The following is a 21654-nucleotide window of genomic DNA, read 5'->3' as shown; positions in this document are numbered from 1 at the left end:
CTAGCCTCCAGGGGTCTTAGTGCCTCATCCAAATTTCTTGTAACTCAAAGGCTGTGCCACTTGTTTGTGAATTAATTAATATACTATAAGAACTGTATATTTATAGAAACATTTGTTGTTAGGTCCTTTCTTTAAAAAAGACTATATGGAACTAAGTTGGAGAAGATGGTATATGTATATATAAAATGCATTTGAAATATGTATATATATATATATATATATATATATTTCAATCTTTACCCTTTACATATACATATTTTCACAATGGGAGTTTGTTGATAAATTATATTTTACCAAACTCCTAAATTGATCCTATAAGATATGTGTTCAGGGAGAAAGACAACGACAGCAAAATAACTAAAAAAAAAAAAAAAAGAAAAAATGAGTCTAATAATTGAGATATAGAATTAGAAAACCTTGCACAAGGTTGGTATTTTCATTCTTTCTTCCTCTGGAATGCCATAAATGGGAGCGGGGGGAAGATTCATGAAGATAACATATCACCTATGTGAAGAGAAGGAAGAACAAGTTTAGATTATGCAAACTGTGATTCATATTATTAGAACTATAAAACCTAGAATAAAACCTCAAAGTGTATCTCTGATAATCTGAAGGTACATGGGACATTTTTCACAGAAAGGGAAAAAATGTTAAAATTATATGGTATCACAGAAGACCTCACATAGCCAAAGAAATCTTAAGATAGAAGAACAAAGCTGGTGGCATCATGTTTCCTGATTTCAAACTACATTAATCCAAGTGGTATGGTACTGGCATAAAAAACAAAATGGACACATCGATCAATAGAAAGGGTAGAGAGCCCAGAAATAAACCACACATATGCGATCATTAATTTAAAACAAAGGAGCCAGAAATATACAATGCGTAAAAGACAGTCTTCAATAAAAGGTGTTGGGAAAACTGGGCAGCCACATGTAAATGAATAAAAGTGGATCTCTACCTTGCAGTAATCATAAAAATTAACATAATGCTTAAACACTTGAACATAAGACCTGAAACCAGAAAATTTCTGGAGGGAAACATAGGTGGTAAGTTCCTTGACATTAATCTTGGTGATGGTTTTTTGAACCAAGAAGCAAATTTACCAAAAGCAAATTTAACAAGTGAAACTACATCAAACTAAAAAGCTTCTGCACAACAAAAGAAATTGTCAAGAGAATGAAAAGGCAACCTAACAAATGGGAGAAAATATCTGCAAATCATGTATCTGATAAGGAATTAATATATAAAATATATAAAGAACTCCTAAAATTCAATAGCAAAAAAAAAAAAAAATCCAAAGAAATTATACAGAGCATCTGAATAGACAATTTTGCCAAGAAGACATGCAGATGGCTAATGGCTAATAGGTACAAGGAAAGCTACTCCATATCACTAATCATTGGGAAAATGCAAATCAAAGCTACACATCCATTAGACTATTTATCTAAAAAATAAAATAGGTGTTGGTGAGGATGTAGAAAAAAGGGAACCCTATATTTATTACATTATTATTACAGCTTCTGTACACACACAAACACAATGAAATATTGCACAGCCTTAAAAAAAAGGTTGAGATCATGCCATTTATGACATCATGGATGGACCTGAAAGGTACTATGCTAAGCTGAATAAGTCAGCCTGAGAAAAACAAACACCATATGATTTTAGTCATGTGTGGAATCAAAAAAAGAAAGAAAGAAAGAAGATTGAACAAGCAAAAAAGCAGAATCAGATTAAATATAGAGAACAAACTGATGGTTGGCAAAGGTGGGGCAATAAACAAAATGAGTGAAAGGAAAGTGAGAGACACAGGCTTTAAAATATGGAATAAAGAAATTATGGGAATAGAAGTCACAGCATAGAGAATATAGTAAGTGACATAGTCACAGTGGTGTATGGTGACAGATGGTAACTACACTGGTGGTGAGCAAAGCATGAGATACAAAGAAGTTGAATCACTATTTGTACACAGGAAACTAATGTAGCATTGTGTGTCAACTATACTCAAATAATTTTTTTTAAAGGAAACACTATGTGCTGTTGGTGGGAATATAAATTGGTGCACCCACTATGGAAAACAGCATGGAAATTCCTCAAAAAGTTAAAAATGGAACTGCCTTATGAGCCAGCATTTCTACTTTTGGGTATTCATCTGAAGACAATTAAAACACCACGTTGAAAAGATATATGCACCTCCATGCTCAATGCAGCATTATTTACAATGGCTCAGATATGGAAAAAAACAAACAAACAAACAAACACAGTTAAAGTCCATCATTGGATGAATGCATAAGGAAGACATGGCATGTCTATATACAATGTAATATTATTTGGTCAGAAAATGATGAAAATATTGACATTTGTGACAACATGGATGACTTTGAGAGTATTATACTAAGTAAAGTAAGATAGAGAAAGACTTATACCATATGATGCCACTTACATATGGAATCTAAAAACAAACAAAAACACAGGCTCATAGATACAGAGATCAGATTGGTGGTTGTCAGAGGCAAAAGGATGGGCAGTGGGAAAAATGGGTGAAGAAGGTCAAAAGGTACAGACTTACAGTTATAACATCAATAAGTCATGGTTACATAATGTACAGCATCATGACTATAGGTAATAATACTGTATTGCATTACATTTTAAAAGTTCTCATTATAAGAAAAATAATTATAACTCTATATGGAGATGGATATTGACTTGTAATCATTTCACAATATATAAACACCAAATCATTATTTTGTATGCCTGAGACTAACATATGTCAATTATACTTCAATTAAAAAGAATTTTCCAGGGACACCTGGGTGGCTCAGTGGTTGAGCGTCCGCCTTTGCATCAGTGTGATCCCGAGGTCCTGGGAACGGGTCTGAGAAATCTCCGTACCTTCTGTTCAAGTGTTCTATGAAACAAAAACTACTCTAAACTGCTCTAAAAACACACACAAACAACACACATGCAAAAAAATAAAAACCCTCCATAAAAGTATAATAAAAGAAATAAATATGTCAACAATTGAAACACACCATGGGGAAAAAGAAATAAATAAGGGAAACAATACAGAAGAGCTGAGGTGTTCATTTGCCAATTTATTCTTAACCCATAGTGAACAAAGTCAGCATATATATATAATGCTGATCGTCTTCATATTAAGGGAATTGAAACTTATTATACAATTGTGATCTTGTAATGATTTCATTTCCTAAAGAAATTCAGTGACACATACTTGTAATAACTATATGTCTATTTATGCAGGTGATACCCAAAGGTAAAATTATGATGGATCAAGCTGGACTGAGCATAAAAGTATAGAGCAAAGGGGGAATTACTTTGGAAGTTAACTATTTGTCACACTGCTAGAGTAGGGAAACAGAAGATGCACTTTGAATGAAATTTAAAAAGTGGCTTGGAGGCATGATAGCTGTAGTGATCCTGGACAGTAGCTCTCTAGACATCTAATCTTTAAAAAAAAGAAGAAGAAGAAAAGAAGAAAAAAAGGAAGAAGAAGAAGAAGAAGAAGAAGAAGAAGAAGAAGAAGAAGAGAAAGAAAAAAGAAGGAAAGAAAAAGAAAGAAGAAGAAAGAAAGAAAGAAAGAAAGAAAGAAAGAAAGAAAGAAAGAAAAAAAGGAAGGAAGGGGAAAAAAGGACAGTGAAATGACTCAAACAGAATTGAGATTTTACCCACTGGACACATATACCTCAAGAGTCAAAAAGCTATAATCCGTTATTACTTCAAATTAACTTTTCTGACATTTAAGTTCACACATACAGCATTTTTATAGTAATTTACTAGTAATTGGTTACTTAATGCTATACTGAGCGCTCCATGAAAGAAGAGCACTTGTATTTTTGTTGTTGTTATTAGACTTAAATAGTTGAACAGGGTTGAATAACCAGTATAGGGCAATTAATATTGCATAAAAAAACAAACCCTAAATATTATTCATATAAAGTTTATTTCTTATTCAACCTGTATATCTATCGTGGATAGGCAGAGATTTTCTGTTCATTATATTCAATCGGGAACCCAAGATGATCTGCAGTGAAGCTTCATAATTCACTTTAATAAGGGTAAAAAAGGGAAAAAAAATTGTGACTGAGCTTTGAAATGCTTCAGTCTCTAAGAAATATTTCATATTGCCATTCCTAGCTCCAAAGTGTAGGAAGGAGACTTTTCCCCTCTCCGAGAGAGAAATATTATTGTTCATTAGTAATAGTTACCAAAGCAAAATTTCTAGGACTATTTATTTGCATTTTCTGATAAATGAAATATTTATATCTTATTTGCCTATTAATAATAAATGTTAGGACACACAGGGTCACATTAGGATCTTTAAGACCTGTTCAGTGATTTCTTTATATCTCTAAGGCAATTGTCCTACAATAAAATAAAATTAAATAAAATAAAATTAAATTAAATTAAATTAAATTAAATAACATAAAAAACAAAATAATATAAAAATGAAACCACAGTAGGGCACCCGGGTGGCTCAGTTAGTTGAGCTTCCAAGTCTTGATTTCAGCTTAAGGTCATGATCTCACGGCTCTGATTTCGAGCCTCATGTTGGGCTCTCCACAGTGAGTGTGGAGCCTGCTTTACATTCTCTCTCCCCCTCTCTCTCTGTCCCTCCTCTCCACTTGTTTGTGCCCTCTCTCTCTCTCAAGAAAAATAAAAAAAGAAGAAAGAAAGAAAGAAAGAAAGAAAGAAAGAAAGAAAGAAAGAAGAAATCAAAATAAGTATTAATGAACATAAAACTACAAAATACTTATTTTAAAAGTATTTGAATACTTTAAATACTTTTAATACTTTAAATACTTTAGTATTTTTAAAGTATTTTCTTTTTTTAAAATTTTCTTCAGTGCCTCTTTCATATGATTTAAAAGCATATACAGAGTATAAATTGACATAATATTTTATATGTCATATATACATGATGATTAACTGCGTATGTCGGTTTGACGGGGCCACAAGGGAACCACATATTTGATAAAACATTCTTTCAAGTGTTTCTATGAGGATATTTCTGGATGAGATCACTAATTACACCTATAGACCAAGTAGTGCGGATGCCTTCCCAATGTGGGCAGGCCTTGAGGGGTTAATCCAAACTACTCCATTGAAGGCCTAGTGAAAACAAAAAGAGTAAGATAGAATTTGGTCTCTCTCTCTCTGCCTGATGATTCTTGAGCTCGGACTTCAGCCTTCTGCCTTTGGATTTGGATTGGAATTCACGCCACGCCATCAGCTCTCCTAGTTGTCAGGCCCGTCACACCTATTGCACCGTTGTCTCTGCTGGGTCTCCACCTCGGTAAAGGTAGATCTTGAAAAGTTTCAATCTCCTCTGGACAACCCAGAAAAAATGAAGATTTTGGTACCAGGAGTGTTTCTAAAGGAACAGAATATGAATGGTGAGTTCTCTGAATTGGTTCTGGGGTTCCTGGAATTGGCTCTCTAATCTGATTAGATTTAAAAATGCGCATAACTCTATTTCCAGGACTAAAGAAAGCACTGCTAGCCCAGGACATGCCTTTGCAATAGAGAAACACAAGGTATCTCCGTCAGATAGTCCGAGACAACCATGTATGAGAAGCAAGGAACAGGATGGCGATGCAAGTGATATTTTCTAACATTTTTGGAAAACTGAGAAATATGATGAGTTGTTTTTGTTTTTGTTTTGTTTTGTTTTGTTTTTTTTTCTGTCTTGTTCCTAGTGTCACTGGACAGAGAGATGAAACAACAGGATGAGCTCAGGGGCCTGAACTCCCAGCCTAAGTTCCACATAAATGACCTAGAGGCATCTGGATGTGCCCTGAAGGAGACCCTTGTCTCCTGGAGCCACGGGGCTGAGGCTGATGAAAATCAAATGGAGTCTAATCCTGAGATTAGCTGAATCACAAGTTAAACTCCAACCTGGCAAGGTGACTACTACTAAAGTGAGGGCAGTCTGGGAGAAAATGGGACGTTGGTAAGATCCCCAGATGATAGCTAGCCGCCTGGTGGCAGATGGATTACATTGGACTGTTTCCAGGGGCAGCATCTTGTTCTCCCTGGATGTTCTCTCTGGATATGGCTTTACCTTCCCTGCACACAGTGTGCCTGCCAAATCGACCACCACAGACCTGTAGAATGCCTCACCCCCCACCACAGCATGCCACACAACATTCTTCAGATCAAGGGCCTCGCTTGACAGCCAAGTGACGTGGGGCAATGGGCCTATGCTCATGGGATTCACTGGTATGTCCATGTTCTCCACCGAATCCCGAGCAGCTGGCTTGATAGAAGAGAGGAACAGCCTTTTGAAAGCTCGGTCACAGTGCCAGCTAAGGGGCGATACCCTGCAGGGCTCAGGCCAGGTTCCCCAGGAGACACTAGGGGCCTAGATGTTCTAGGTCCGCGTCCTCCGTAGGGCACTGATTGATAGCCAGGATTCACTACCCCCAGAACCAAAGGGTGGAGAAGGCTGTGGGGATCCTCTCTATTATCTCTAGTGATCACTCATGGAATCTTTGTTCCCTTCTTGCATAAAGTTGCTTAGAGATAGTAGTTCCAGAAGGAGAAATGCTTCTATCAGGAAACAAGGATTCCATTAAACTGGAAGTTCTGACTGCGGCCTGTTCACTTTATTCTCCTCGTGCCAGGAAGGAAGGGACTTAACTGGGCTGGCCAAGGTGGTCAATCCTGATCACCAGGGGGGAATTGGGCTATCACCCCAAAGTAGAGGTAAAGAAAAATATATCCGGAAACTTTAGAGCATCTCTTAGTATCATCATGCCCTAGATTGGTAGGACTTCTAAATTTCACATAAGCCTGGATGTTATACACCTCAGTGGTCCAGCAAATCTAGCAGTATGTAAGTAGATTTATCCTAAAGGGCATACCGCATTTACATTTCCTCTAAAATACATATTTTAAATTATTTTAAAGTTGAGTTTAAATTTAAGCTTCTAATTTTCTATTTTAATTTTATATTTAGGTCTAACTATAAGCTTCTTGAACAAGATACCATTAGTTATTTATTTATTTTTCTTTCTTTCTTTCTTTCTTTCTTTGTTTCTTTCTTCTTCCTTCCTTTCTTTTTCTTTTTTTTTTTTTTTTTTTTTAAGAGAGAGAGCACCGGGGAGGGGCAGAGGGAGAGAGAGCATCCCAAGCAAGCTCCACCTCCAGCATGGAGCCCGATGATGTGGGGCTCCCCACATGACCCCCCACGATCACCACCTGAGCTGAAATCAAGAATCAGTCTCTGAACTGACTGAGCTGCCAAGACACCCCTATCCCTCCTTAATATACCTTTGATGTCCTTTCAGATCCATGTTTTTCTCATTTTGTGCATTTTAATCCCTAATACTTCCATTATAAAAGGCCACATAAAAAGTACAGTTTGCCAACAGTTTTGTATACGGGGGCAGACAGTAACTATTTTCAGCGATGTGGACAGCAGGGTCTCTATTGCCACTTCCTAACTGTCCTTCTGGTGCAAATACCATCACAGACAATATGTAAACAAATCAGCGTGCCTGTCTTTCAATAAAACTTTACCTGCAGAAACAGAGTAGGACTGGATTTGGCCTACAGCCTGCAGTTTCCTAATCCCTGTCCTAGATCACTTAAGAGCGTCTTGCTCCTGAGCCTCAAAGCAGTGATTTCACAGATGAAGCTCTCCATCGCCACAGACTTCAATGTGACAGTTGCATGTTTGCTTATCTACACTAGAGATAGGTGTCCATACCTCATGCTGTGCAAGCCTCATGCTGCAAAGCATTCCTTTCAAATTTCCTGGTGTCTAGGTGCATGCCTTATTTTGGAGTTAACCACGTTAACAGCATTGCAGACTCCTGGAGTGGGTGGACCTGAAGGGACGCATTACAGGAGCAATTTTTCACATAATGCCCCAGAGTAATCCATGGGAAGGTGGTAATGACTGAGCTTCCAAACATCGGTGGGAGACAGCACATCACAGGACAAGTAAATTGTTCTTGGCACCTGGACTGTTTACCTCCCTGACTGGGAGAATCATTGCACTAGCAGAGCTTTTCCAGCAGGCAGGTTGAGACTTCATGGAGGGCTCTGGCAGTTGGTGATTGCACTCAGCTGTGCGAAACGGAAACCTTGCTCATCACCGGCTTAAACAATTAGGGGCTTATTTTTCTTCCAACAATTAGAAGACTAAAATCATATCAGGGGCCCACGAGAGTCAGAGCTGGGATTTCTGCAATTTTCTTGGCCTTCCTCTCAGCTTCCTACTCCTCAAGTTTCTGGAGCCCCAGCCACCAGGTTATATTATAAACAGGAAGAAAAGTGTGAGCAGTAAAGAGCAAGGATGGTGCTTCTATTAAGAAAGCAATTTTTATCTAATTTATCTATTGCCAAATTTAGGTCATATGTGTTCGAATATGTGGAAAATGTGTCTGTAAGCCTGATGCATGAGAATAGAGCAGGATCTGCTAAAAATACAGCATCCGGTGCTGCCTCTCCACTTGTAATAGAGGCCTGGCCAGGTAGGAGGCCACGTTTCTTTTCTATCACTTCTTTTTTCTTCAATCTTTTCTTCCTTTTGAACCTCCTTTTCTTCTGCATGCCCAGCCCCAGCCTCCTTATCCTCCTCCTTTCAAATTATCTGGCTGGGGAAACATTTTCAAGCTTAAAGGAATTCAAAGGAATCAACCTTAAAACCTTGGCGAGGGGTGGTTTATTCTATTACATACTTCTGTATATGTGTTTCATAATATTGCTAAAAATTTTGAAAAAGAAAATGACCCCAGGGATACTCAGAAAGTTTGGCAGGAAAAATAAACAAACAAAAAGACAAAAAAAAAAAAAAAATCTCTCTCCCACTGTTGCAATATTCCAAGGGGGAAAAGCCCAACAATAAGTGCAAAACACACTAAGTGCAAAAATACACATGGAGAAATTTATCATGACATTCAGAGAAAAAAAATACTGAAGTTTTTCTTGAAGCTTGATGTAACTCATATGAAATATCAAATGGCAAATATTGGCCAGGAGAAGTAGGTGCCAGTTGCAACAGTTATCAAGGCAGGGTAACAGGATTATGATAGAACGAATAAATACAGATATGTCCTCTACACTGCTCTTATTCAAGCAGTGAACAGAAGTTGTCGATGCAAAATGAGCCGTGAAAAGCAAATGAGAGAAAGGAAAATGACGGTGACCATAACGTGCAAGTGTTGTGCTATCTAGGAGAAAAACAGAAGAGAATAAAAAGAGATACTAAAAGGTTAGCCAGAGAGCTAAATAGAGAGAAAAAATGTTGTGGGTCTTTTTTTGTGTGTTTTTTTGTTTGTTTTGTGTTTGGTGGGGAGCGTTACAGTGCTGCACCTGCTGTGACTTTTTTAAGTCATGGATTTAGACATTTAAAATTATAATTATCTCTATTCTAAGTTTTTATTGGTTAAAATTTCTGAAGCAAGGCAATCTTCTAAATACCAAACAATTTAATTTAGATGCTTGCTGTCTTTTCTCAATTCCAGCTTACGATTCCATCAGTCATATTTATATTTGACATTTGCTCTAGATTTATTCTGGGGTCCCTTTGATCTGAAGTCAATTTGAAGTAATGAAAAGCTGTAGGAACCTTCATGGTTGTTGCTGAGGAAGAATTAATCTACCTATTGGTCAGTTCTCCCCTTGTTTGGATGCTTGTGTTCTCTGTTGGTGTCCAGTCTGTTACCTTTTGTGGGGTTTCTCCATCTCTAGACATATTCACAAAGTCTTCCCTATACCCTGATTGTGTGATATGACTATTTGATAAAATAGGACACATAACGAAATATAAGAAATATTTATTAGATGCAATGTGATGTATATTATAGATTTTATTATATATAATAATATATTACATATATCTTAATATATATTAAAATCTTATTTTACATAAGTTCTTTTTTCTTTGTTTTTAACTCCTTTATATTTCTGGACTTGACTTTTGTGTGTGTGTGTGTGTGTGTGTGTGTGTGTGTGTGTGTGATATGGATTCAAGTACATTTTTCCAAAATTCTAGTCAATTTTCTTCAAATAATTATTGTTTTTAATTTTTTTCAGTAAACTGAGATATGAATGATAGTCGAAGGATTCCAACAAGAAAAACAGAAGTCCCTCTCCCAGTGTTTTCAAACACCCAGTAATAATTCCAAAGTCTTTAAGTTACTATTTCTTCTAATTTTTCACTATGAGCTTTTAAATATTATAATTACGCAATCAACCCTTTGTTAATCAAATTTATTCTCTATTGCTTTCTTTTTATTAAAGATGGGTATGTAGGATTCTTACACCTCTATCCCCAATTTCACTTCTCACTTGTTCATATTATAGGTGAAGCATAAATCTTTTATAATAATCAATATTCCAACTCCGCATATTTATGTCTACCAATATTGTCCACTGTCGAATTTTTCCAGTGTAGCTCTGACTTTAACAACTGTCACACTTATGGTTTGCTTACTTTCGTAGGTATTTATTACTAGTTGTTTCCACACTATATATAATCACCATTAAACCTATTTTGATTCATTTTATTGAAGGTGTTGTTGAATTTTGTCTTCTGGTGCTTTCTGTTCACCACTTCTGTATAATAACCCTAGAAATTCTCAGATTCTTGGTGCTTGCTATTTATATTCATTTCCACCCCCCATCACATGTTCATACTTTTTGTTTGTTCTATTATTTTTAGTAAATTGTATCCTTATGTTGCGTCTTTACAAATGCTGCACATATGAATTGAGAGCATGTAAGGTTACGAAAGTCTTTTTTCTACCTACAAACTCGATGGGGGCTTTTGGTGTTTCACTTGCTCGCTCTTTTTGTGGATGCCCATTGTCACACTGAGGAAGCTTCCTTACATTTCTAGCCCATGATCAATTTTATTATGAAGAGATAGTAATTTTATCAAATTATTATTCTGTATATACATAGATAATCAAATGTTTCTGTTTTTCCTGTTGTTGTGTACAGGTGATAAATTAATTTCCTTTTTTTTTTAATTTGTAAGTAAAAAAAGGCAACTATAGGGGATCCCTGGGTGGCTCAGCGGTTTTGCGCCTGCCTTTGGTTCAGGGCATGATCCTGGAGACCCAGGATCGAGTCCTATGTCGGGCTCCCTGCATGGAGCCTGCTTCTCCCTCTGCCTGTGTCTCTGCCTCTCTCTCTCTGTGCATCTGTCATGAATAAATAAATAAAATCTTAAAAGAAAAAAATATCTTTAAAAAAAAGACAGCTATATTAATAGTAGTCAGTGAGTTTTTAGAATGATATGTCCACGTAAACCACTATAACTGTCAATAAAATATTTACATCACTTTGTAGAAATCCTTTGTACCTCATTGAAGTAAACATCCCCTTACATTCAGCTGCTTTCTGCATTTTTTAATTGGGGTTTAGAATTTCGTAACGTTGAATTATATGTAGCCTTTTCTGTATCACTTTTTTCCTTCAAAATAACGTTAAAAGTTTTGTACAAGTTGTTGGGTATATTTGCATTTGTTCTCTTTCTATTACTATATGGTATATTGTTCATGAGTTTACCACACATTGTTTATCCATTTACCTTTTAATGGACACATATTCTGTTTCCAATTTTGGCTGTTAATACACATGACTGTATATTTGAATACAACTCTCTGTGTGATAGTGTTTTTATTCCTCTTGGGTAAAAACCTATAAGTGGAATTTCTGAGTCATAGAAAAGGTGTCTATTTAACTTTATAAAAAACTGACAGGGCCCCTGGGTGGCTCAGTTGGTTGGGCACCTGCCTTCCTCTGCGGTCATGATCCCAGCAACCAAGTCCCTCAAAGGCTTCCCACTCCACAGGGGTCTGCTTCTCTTTCTGCCCCTCCCTCTGCTCATGCTTGTGCTCTCTCTCTCTCTCTCTGAAGAAACAAAACAAAACAAAACAAAAAACTTGAAGGAAAGAAAGAAAGAAAGAAAGAAAGAAAGAAAGAGAAAGAAAGAAAGAAAGAAAGAAAGAAAGAAAGAAAAGAAGAAAGAAAGAAAGAAAGAAAGAAAGAAGAAAGAAAGAAAGAAAGAAGAAAGAAAGAAAGAAAGAAAGAAAGAAAGAAAGAAAGAAAGAAAGAAAGAAAAACTGCCAAACTGTTTGCCAAAGTGGTTATGCCCACCACTAAACAGTTAGATTCCCACCAGCAGTACATAAATAAGAGTTAAAATTGGCCCTCCTTCTGTTAACACTTGACCCTGCTATGTTTTACTTTAAGCCGTTTGATTATATGTAGAGCTGTATTAATTGTGGTTTCTTTTCTTTTTTTTTTCTTTTTTCTTTTTTTAAAGTAGGCTCTGTGCCCCACATGAACCCCAACACAGGGCCAAACTCATGACCCTGACTGAGATCAAGACCTAAGCTGAGATCAAGAGTCGGATGCTCAATTGGCTGAGCCATCCAGGCACCAAAAAAAAAAAAAAAAAAGTGATTTTATTTTATTGTTTACAGATTTTATTTAATTGAGAGAAAAAAAAGAAAAAGAAATAGCAAGAGAGAGCATGAGCAGGTAGGGGTGGTGGGCAGAGGGAGAAGGAGAAGTAGGCTCCCTGCTGAGCAGAGAGCCCAAGACAAGGGACTGAACCCCAGGGCTCTAGAACCTGGGGATCATGACCTGAGAAAAAGGCAGACACTTCACCAACTGAGCCACCAGGTGCCCCCTGTGTGTTGTTTCATTTTGTTTTGTTTTAAAATTCCCAAGAGACACAGAGAGGGTCAGAGACACAGGCAGAGGGAGAAGGGGGTCCTTGTCGGGATCCTGATGTGGGACTCAATCCTGGACCCTGGGATCATGACATGAGCCAAAGGCAGATGCTCAACCACTGAGCCACCCAGGCATCTCATAATTGTGGTTTTATTTATTTATTTATCTATTTATTTATTCATTCATTCATTCATTCATTCATGAGAGATACAGAGAGATAGGCAAAGACACAGGCAGAGGGAGAAGCAGGCTCCATGCAGGGAGCCCGATGTGGGACTCGATCCCCGGACTCCAGGATCACGTCCTGGGCTGAAGGCAGGCGCTAAACCGCTGAGCCGCCCAGGGATCCCCATAATTGTGGTTTTAATGTGCATTTTCCTTATGGCTAAAAATGCTGAATATCTTTTTTGTGGTTATTGATTAACATCTGCTTATTTTCTTTTTGACAGCGTCTATCCAAATCTGTTGGTCATTTAGTAGGGATTTTTTCTTTTACTATTGATTTGTAATTATTCATTATATACATTATAGAAACAGGTCTTTTTTTCTTCACCTCTGCATATTATGAAAACACTCTTCTAGACTATGAATCACCATTACTTTTTATTAGTGATTCCTTTAAGAAGCAGAATTTTAATGCTGATGATGTGAGAATTATTAATATTTTTATTAATTTTTATTAATATTTTTATTTTATTTTTATTAATATTTTTCTTTTTGTGTCCATTCTAATAAAAGAATCATAACCCAAGTCACAAAATTTTAGTCATTATTTTTCTTCCAGGCCATTTAGTTTAATTTTTTATACTTATTTGATATAATTTATATATTTATGACATAACATTTGAACTTATGCATCATGATATGAAGAAATTCATTTCATCTGTGGGATTTATTTGCATAAGTGCATGAAGTTGATCATTTAACAGAATATTTTACACAAAGAAATCTCAATAAGATGATAAAAATGCCTACCAGACATAATGTACAAATGGAAATTAATTTCCTAGGTTTGGCAGATATGTAATTAATTAGTATATTCTTAAATAGTTGATATTTATTTTACATAATTTGTATATTTTATCATCATCTCTATAAGTACTATTAAAAATGTAATCCTTTATGGCAGCGTTAATTAAAATAAGTCAAAATGAGAAAATAAATAGAAACCAGACCTTACAGAGGTCTCCAAGTGACTCAGAATCTGGACGCAATAGAGGATTCTTGTCTCCTAGACCAGTCAATACCACACCACATTGTACTCACCAGGATGGCTTAATGTTGTTTTGGCACAAAACATATTTAAAATACAGCTTCAAAAATTATTCCAATAAATTTTTAAACAAATTAAACATTTAACAAACTTTGAATGTGAATGTTTTAAAATCTCATTTGCAATACTGAGTCCTTCCATAACTTTATCTAAAGTAAAGATTGATAAATAATTAAAGAGAAAAAAATAAGGAGAGCTTGTGGAAATTTTCGTTGTTAATATTCTAGGTAATTGAAACAAATGTATTTTTTAATTCCTTAAAGATCAACACTTCTAATTTGGAAGAATTAAATTTATTAAATTAATTAAAATTAAAACAAGAGGTTTTATTTATTTTGTAAAAGATTTTATTTATTCATGAGAGACAAAGAGAAAAAGAGAGAGGCAGAGACATAGTCAGAGAGAGAAGCAGGCTCCACACAGGGAGCCCGATGTGGGACTCGATCCCAGAACTCCAGGATCATGCCCTGAGCTAAGAGGCTCAACTGCTGAGCCACCCAGGCATCCCAAAAACACGTTGTTTTAGGTTAACAGTAATTCCTTATTTTTTTTTTTATGTTTTCTGCAACTGGATATTTTTTCCATCAAAGAGAAAAGAAAAAAAAAAAACGGCTAAACCAACATTTAACATAACTTTGAATCAGGCAATGATATTTGCCATGTTCTTTCCAGGAATTGGAGGCAAATCTGCAAACTCCACATTGTTCTTAATGATAAAGTTCATATACAGCTTCTTTTTTAAATTTTCTTTTCAAAATATAAATGGAATTTTCTAATTAACAGATTATTGCATTGAAAGACATGATTTGGGCACCAGTCCCATTTCTGTTTTTCTCTCCCTGTCGGTTGTATGATGCATAAATGGGTTCTCTGGGCTCTACAGCTAACTCAACAAGGCAAGCACTAGGTATGATGCCAGGTGATGTGAAACCAATGTATACATTCACACTAAACGTGTGGACAGTGTGTGTGTGTCTGTGTGTGTGTGTGTTTCTTGAGTATAACTAAAAGGAAAAATAATAATAAAAAAAAAGATCAAGTATATGGGGACTCCTTCTCTCAAAAAAGTATGCTTCAATTTCCTAGAACAAACTTATGAAAGAAACTGGGTGCACACTGTTTCTCTTGATAAGAACTTGAGTGATTGACAAAGCAGTAATGAGGTTCTCAATTACGAGTTGGGATTCTGGGTCTGCATTTTCCATAACCAAAGGACAAAGAGTTTGAAGTTTTTAATCTGCGAATCTCCCATATTTCTCAGAGGCTGGGTCTTACTTCTGAGGCTGACCCGAATACGGATTCTAATACTGATCGTGACAGCTTAGAGATTAGACAAATCACATATTTTAGAAGTTAATTTATAAAAAAAAAAAAAAAGTAACCTACTTCAGTGGTTCTCGAAGTGTTCCCTTGAGACCAGCAGCATCTCTTGTATTCCTGTGTAATAAAATACAGGTGTTTATTTAGGTGATCATGATTTTTTTTTTTTCTGCGCACACTTCACTTAGCGAATTATGTAAAATTTCCAACTGCAAGTAGTTCACCACATTTATAACGCAGAGTGTTATTAAATTCTTCTCGAACTATAGATCATTTAGTTCTCCCACCTACACATAGCCCAAACCATTTCCAGCGCGTCTGGCTTTGTCTTGTGTTTTAATTTACCCCTAATTACTTATGATTGTAAACTTCTTCCCACACCCAGTTGGCATATTTTTACCGCTCAGTCTATCTGTATAGGCTTCAAGTTTTCAGTCTCTTCAGAGCAAGTTATCTCTTCGGTTGTCAGTTTCTAAGACTTTTTGGTCTTATCTTTTTGCCCTCTCCTCTCAAGTTGGATTACACTGCTTTTTAAGGAGAGACAGGTGCTAGAAGCATGCCTGCCTAAGGCTGCTGTCATTTCTTTCACCTGGAAAATGATACCATACAAACTTTTAAGATTTACAGACTTTATTCCTTCTTTCCATGCATTTTCCATCAAATAAATATATTTAGAAGTTTAAAAATATGTCTGAGTAATTTTTTTTTTAATAGCGAAAAAAAAGGACTGTCTCTGGATTCAGAACCTTGGTTCAAATTCTTAGTTGGACAATGATTAATTAGATTGCCTCGGGAAAGTCAATTAACATTTCCGAGACACTGTGTCCTCATATGTGAAGTAGAATAATCATTTCTGACTTCCAAGTTCATTGTAAGGTTTAAGATAAATTTAGATGAAGTATGCAGCTCCAGACATCAGATTTCTTGACAGGAATCAAGAAATGGTCACTCTGTACATATATAACACTAACAGAAGAGTCCCTTAGGCTGTATTTTAACATAGAGAAATCCTGTTTTTCATACTGATTACCAAGTGATATGCTCCTCTGTAACAAAGGCTTTTAGCTAAATAATATTCAAAAGGACGAGTACATAGATGTGTGGGAGAAAAATAAAATTTCCCATTGCAATATAAATAACGGTAGCATTTGCCTAGATAACTTTTATACAAATTGTCAAATATGAAGTTGAGAATTGGGTTTACAATAGTAGAGACACGCTGGGCATTTCCAGAAAGGATTTGCTCTACAACATTTTATTCTCAAAACAGTCCTATGGAGAGGTAGTCATATTTCACTAGTTTTCCAAATAAGAAAATTAAATCACAGAGACTTTGTTAATTTGTCCAAGGACACAGAGCTAGTAATTGTCAGTCAGGATTTAAATGCCAGCAGCTGGTCCCTGGAACCAACGCTCTAAACCAAAGGAGTCTGTCTGTTGTGTCTTTAAATAAAATGCAGCAAAATTAGCCAACTTAGTTATAAAGGCTGTCTCTGCGGTCATTGTAAACACACAAATTATAGGGCTTCTGGTTGTGTTACTTTATACTCTCCCGGAGAGAAGCCACACAACGAGCAAGGAAGAGGAGGCTGGAGAAATAATGGTGGTACCAGGGTAAAGGCATCGAAGAAGGGCCAGGGTTGAAGGATTGAGATGTGTGAGGAGCTTGAGGTGCAAGTGGACATCTCTCTGTTGCCTTTGGTACCTTCACACCACTTTATGAGCACGAGTTACAGGACCATAGTACTTGGGATTTGTAGGTAAAGTCGAGAGCAGTGTAACACTAGAAGTAACAAGGCCGCTCCAGACTGTGGTGCTTTTGGATTCTTTTGGGAATGAATGTTGAAAGTTATGACCAACCCTGATAACCAGACTTTTGTTTTTAAACGGCTTTATTGAGATATAATTTATACACTTTGGCTTAACTCTAGGGGGAAAAAAAAAGACATTGAAGTCAGGACATAAGACTCTGCTTTTCTCTAGATTTTTAACTCAAGGGAAAAAAGAGAGAGAGGGGGGGGAGAGAGAAAGAAAAGAGACCGGCTTATTTTCCTCCAAACTGTCTAACCTATTTCCTCAGGAAAGGAAAACAGACAAAGAAATGGGATGACTGCCTTGTCAGGAGATATAAATGGACTATTTGGCTGCAGTTTCTTCTTTTAAAATCTCTTAGGAATTTGCTAACAGAGAGCAAGACATTGATGAACCCGAATAAAAAAGTAACCTAACGATTGACTATTTTTTTTCAAATTTATTTCTGCCTTCAGCTTTGCTTTCCTTATGGTATATCTATTCTGACACAATGTCTTTTCTTATGAACATATCTCCGCATTAGCACTTCAAGGCTTGTGGCTGAATATAGCTCTGCGTTAATTTATGGGTCTGAGCACTCTTTAGAAATTGCTATCATTTCCAAACCTGTTTAAAATGCTTGCATGACATTTTCCCTGAGAAGACTGACATTGGGATCAGCCTGATGGGTTGAGGGGGAGGGGACAGATGTGATATCACACCTGAGCATCACCCTCCACGCTGGTTTAGAAAATGGAGCAGATAATCTAAAACAGTGCAATGGAAAGGGGATTGGATTGCAGTCAGAGAGCCGGGTCCCACTTTTATATGGTCTCTGTAGTCGGTTCCATATCTTTGCATGTGATAGCGTGTAAGAAATATATATATATTTAAAAAAAAACCTGATAGCAGTGATAGATATACCACCAATGAATAGTCACTCTCTCCACAAAATAGTGTATCTTAAATTCAAGGCAAGCCAACTGTTGGTAAATACCTACCCTTGCCATTTGTTTTCATTTCCCACTGAGTTGTTTTATTTCACTGAGTCTTCCAGCCTACCCCACCTCCACAGCCACTGAGAGTATATTGACACATTCTAAATAAAGGTTTGCCATTTTGCAGGATTTTTTTTTTTTTTTAAGTTTCTGAATCTTAACATTTGCCTTCTGGACTACTGTGTAAGAAGATATACTCACATCTTACTATAACTACGTCCTCAGGGTCCTTGTATTTGGATAGCCTTGGAAGATATACAACCAGGACCCTTGGGATAAGAGGACTTGGCTGTGATTCAAGGTAGATTTGCCTTACAACAAAGCTGTAAACCAAATAGCTTCCATAGTTTCTAGATTGTCATAAGAGGATTTCAAAGCATTTGGTATACTTTTTTTTTTTTTTCTTTTAAACCATCCCTTCTGTTTTGGAAACTCAGGTAATACTTTAAAATGCTTTCTGGAGATAAAAGTTTTGTTTTCCCATTTATGTCTGTTCATGTGACAAAAATGTATTTTGCATTTCTTTTGCATTTCTAATATGCGTGATAATTATTATCACAATCGCAACTATTTTTTCACAGCTCTTGAATTACTTATTCTGTTTTGTTGTGTTCCCAATAACATAGGCCCTGTGAAATTTTCAAATCCTCCAATACCACCTGGGTGTCTAGGAACTCATTTCAGTTCTCACACTACCAGGCTTGGGGGCTCATTTCTACAAGATTGTCCCACACTTTCAAGGTCAGCTACAAATTTGGTGCCCCGACTGCCCAAATCTCTGCCCCCTGACTACAAATGCAAAGGTGCCTACAATCCTCTTCCCTCAAATCTGACATAGAAATTAGGGTCAGAGAACTCAAGAAAACACTTTACTTAGCTGGATTATAAGGACACAACTCTGGACCAGAAATGTAAGAGATGCATGAGGCATGGTATGGAATATGTGGGGGGTGGGAGCGCACAAGCTTCCCTGCCCTCTTCTGCCAAACAGTATCCATGTGTTCACTAACCCAGAGACTCTCCCAATGACTCTTTTCAAGAGGTTTTATTTTTTTAAGATTTTTTTATTTATTCACGAGAGACACAGAGACAGAGAGAGAGGCAGAGACACAGGCAGAGGGAGAAGCAAGCTCCTCCTTTTGAGGAACCCAGTGTGGGACTCGATCCAAGGATCCCAGGATCACGCCCTGGGCTGAAGGCAGATGCTCAACCTCTGAGCCGCCCAGGTGCCCCAAGAGTTTTCCTGGAGATTAATCTCCAGCTTCATTCTCCTCCCTAGAGGTCAGAGGTAGGACCAAGAAAGTTCCAGCCCGCTAAGCATCTGGCCTCTCTGGAGACCTGTCCTATCCTGAGGCTATCTAGAAACCCCAAAAGGAACCACCTTGACTAGTGCAAACTCAGGCATGATGGAAAGGGGCTTGCTAAGATAACAAAGGGTCCTCCTCTCACTCAGGAAATTCCAAATTTTGTTGGCTCTTTTTGGTAGAAACCAAGGAAAAAAGACCAACTATATGTCTTACTACATGACATGACCATATGTTGATGTTACCTATTCACTTTGATGACAGTTCTCCCAATTACGTACAGAAACACCTTAAAGTTGACTCCAAGGGAAAAAAAATAAAAAAGTTGACTCCAAGAAATTTACTGATTTTTTTTTTTCAGTATTTCTCTCCTCCATGATTTCAGTTTATGTGCTGTTAAATTAATTGAACAAGGAGGCCATGAGACTGAGGGGGCTCTGATGCTCTGATAGCCTAAGTAAGCAAACCAAAATCTAAGTGTATAAATGCCTCAAGGTTTGAACATTGAAACTGAAAGATAACCAATCAAAAATAGTCAATGAGGCTTTCAGCTACAGCCCATCAGTAATTTCTGTGCTTCACTGCCACCTCTCCGTGAGCTCCTTTTGGGTGAAGCCCGTCTAATCACTTCCAGTTTGACCCTGTTCCATTACAATTTTCACTCAAACACTTAAAGTTTTTTTAATATGTTTGCATGTATCTTTTAACAGTACTTATTTCTTTCTGGTCTTTTTTTAAAGGATTTATTTATTTATTCATGAGAGACACAGAGAGAGAGGCAACGACACATGCTGTGGGGAACCTGATGCGGGACTCGATCCCAGGACCCTGGACTCATGACCTAGTCCGAAGGCAGATTCTCAACCACTGAGCCACCCAGGTACCCCTCTTTCTGGCTTTTTAATAAAATAAATAATTGCCATTTGTTTCTGGCTTATTCGTAAAAATAAATCTGATTAACCCATAGTGTAATATCAAGCATTTTATCATAAAGATAAGAACAACAAAGACATTGAAAGATTGATTCAGGGAATGCTGGCTTCTCTACTCTGTCTCTTTCTGGCCCTGTCTGGCTGTCATCTGAAGTCACTGCTGTCCTTGTACTATATCGTTTACCATGTTTATTGTTTAGTTTAAATTCCTCTCTGAATGATTTTATTCTGATCCACTGGTTTTGGGACTGGGTCAAAAACTATCCATCTAGCTGAAATAATCACTGGAACCAAAGAACATATCTTATACTACTTTGATAAAACTGAAAATTACTTTAGTTAAGTGTGGAATTGTAAGCATCAAGAACAGAGGAAATCAAGTCGGCCGACTCCCTTATATTCAAAATACTAACTTTTAAAAATTTAAAGCTTCGTGATTTTCAAAGCCTTCTAGGCTTTTTTTCCCCCTTTTTATTCCCTGGAACTCTTTATAAAAAATGATAATGTGGGTTGATATTTTTTGCTTAACAATGTCTCTTTTAGGTAATTATACTATGTCTTTCACATTCTCATAATCAACTATCCCCATCCTGGTCATACTCCCTAATTTATTGACATTTTCAGACAATGGATCTCAATTCTCCTTTAGGCCCAAAGCTTGTTATTTTTCTAAGTGGAGTCTACATTTTTGTGGATGACATATCCAATGACTGGGCTTTGATCCTATTTTTATTACAATCATGTTTTCTTTTATTTTAGCTTTGACCGTTCCCAATACAATCCAAAAATTGTACTGCTTCTAAAATCACTGTTTCAAACACCCCAAACTCCACCTATAAACTCCTTAACACTGGTTCAAGTATTACTGTTAAAACAGATCTTCAAACTCATTAATATTGCAAAGCATTCACCTTCCTGACTCTCTATACCTGTTCTTTCCTACGTTCAACCCCCTGTTCTTCTACCTTAGCTTATACAGTCTTCCCTTTTATTCACTCTTTGCAAATAACTTATTCTTCTATGTATCTTTGCTGGTTTCTCCTTCCCTACAAACTTAAGTGTTTAATTTATTTTCCACTCTCTCTCTTTCATTGGACTGACATACCATTCATTTGCCAAGGATTACTTTTTGTTGTTGTTTTTAATTCCTAACTCAGCAGACCTTTCGTATCTTTAGTCATTTACCAACCTATGTGCTCATAATACTACATTACACATTATCCGACTCAAAATTTAAATATCTAACTGAAAACTAGATGTTTCTCTAAGCGTTGTCCAAGTCAGGAAGGGATACAACATGTACCCATTGTTCATGC

Source organism: Vulpes vulpes, chromosome 4 (genome assembly GCF_048418805.1).
Source record: "Vulpes vulpes isolate BD-2025 chromosome 4, VulVul3, whole genome shotgun sequence".
NCBI lineage: Eukaryota > Metazoa > Chordata > Mammalia > Carnivora > Canidae > Vulpes > Vulpes vulpes.
This window is presented reverse-complemented; position numbering follows the sequence as displayed.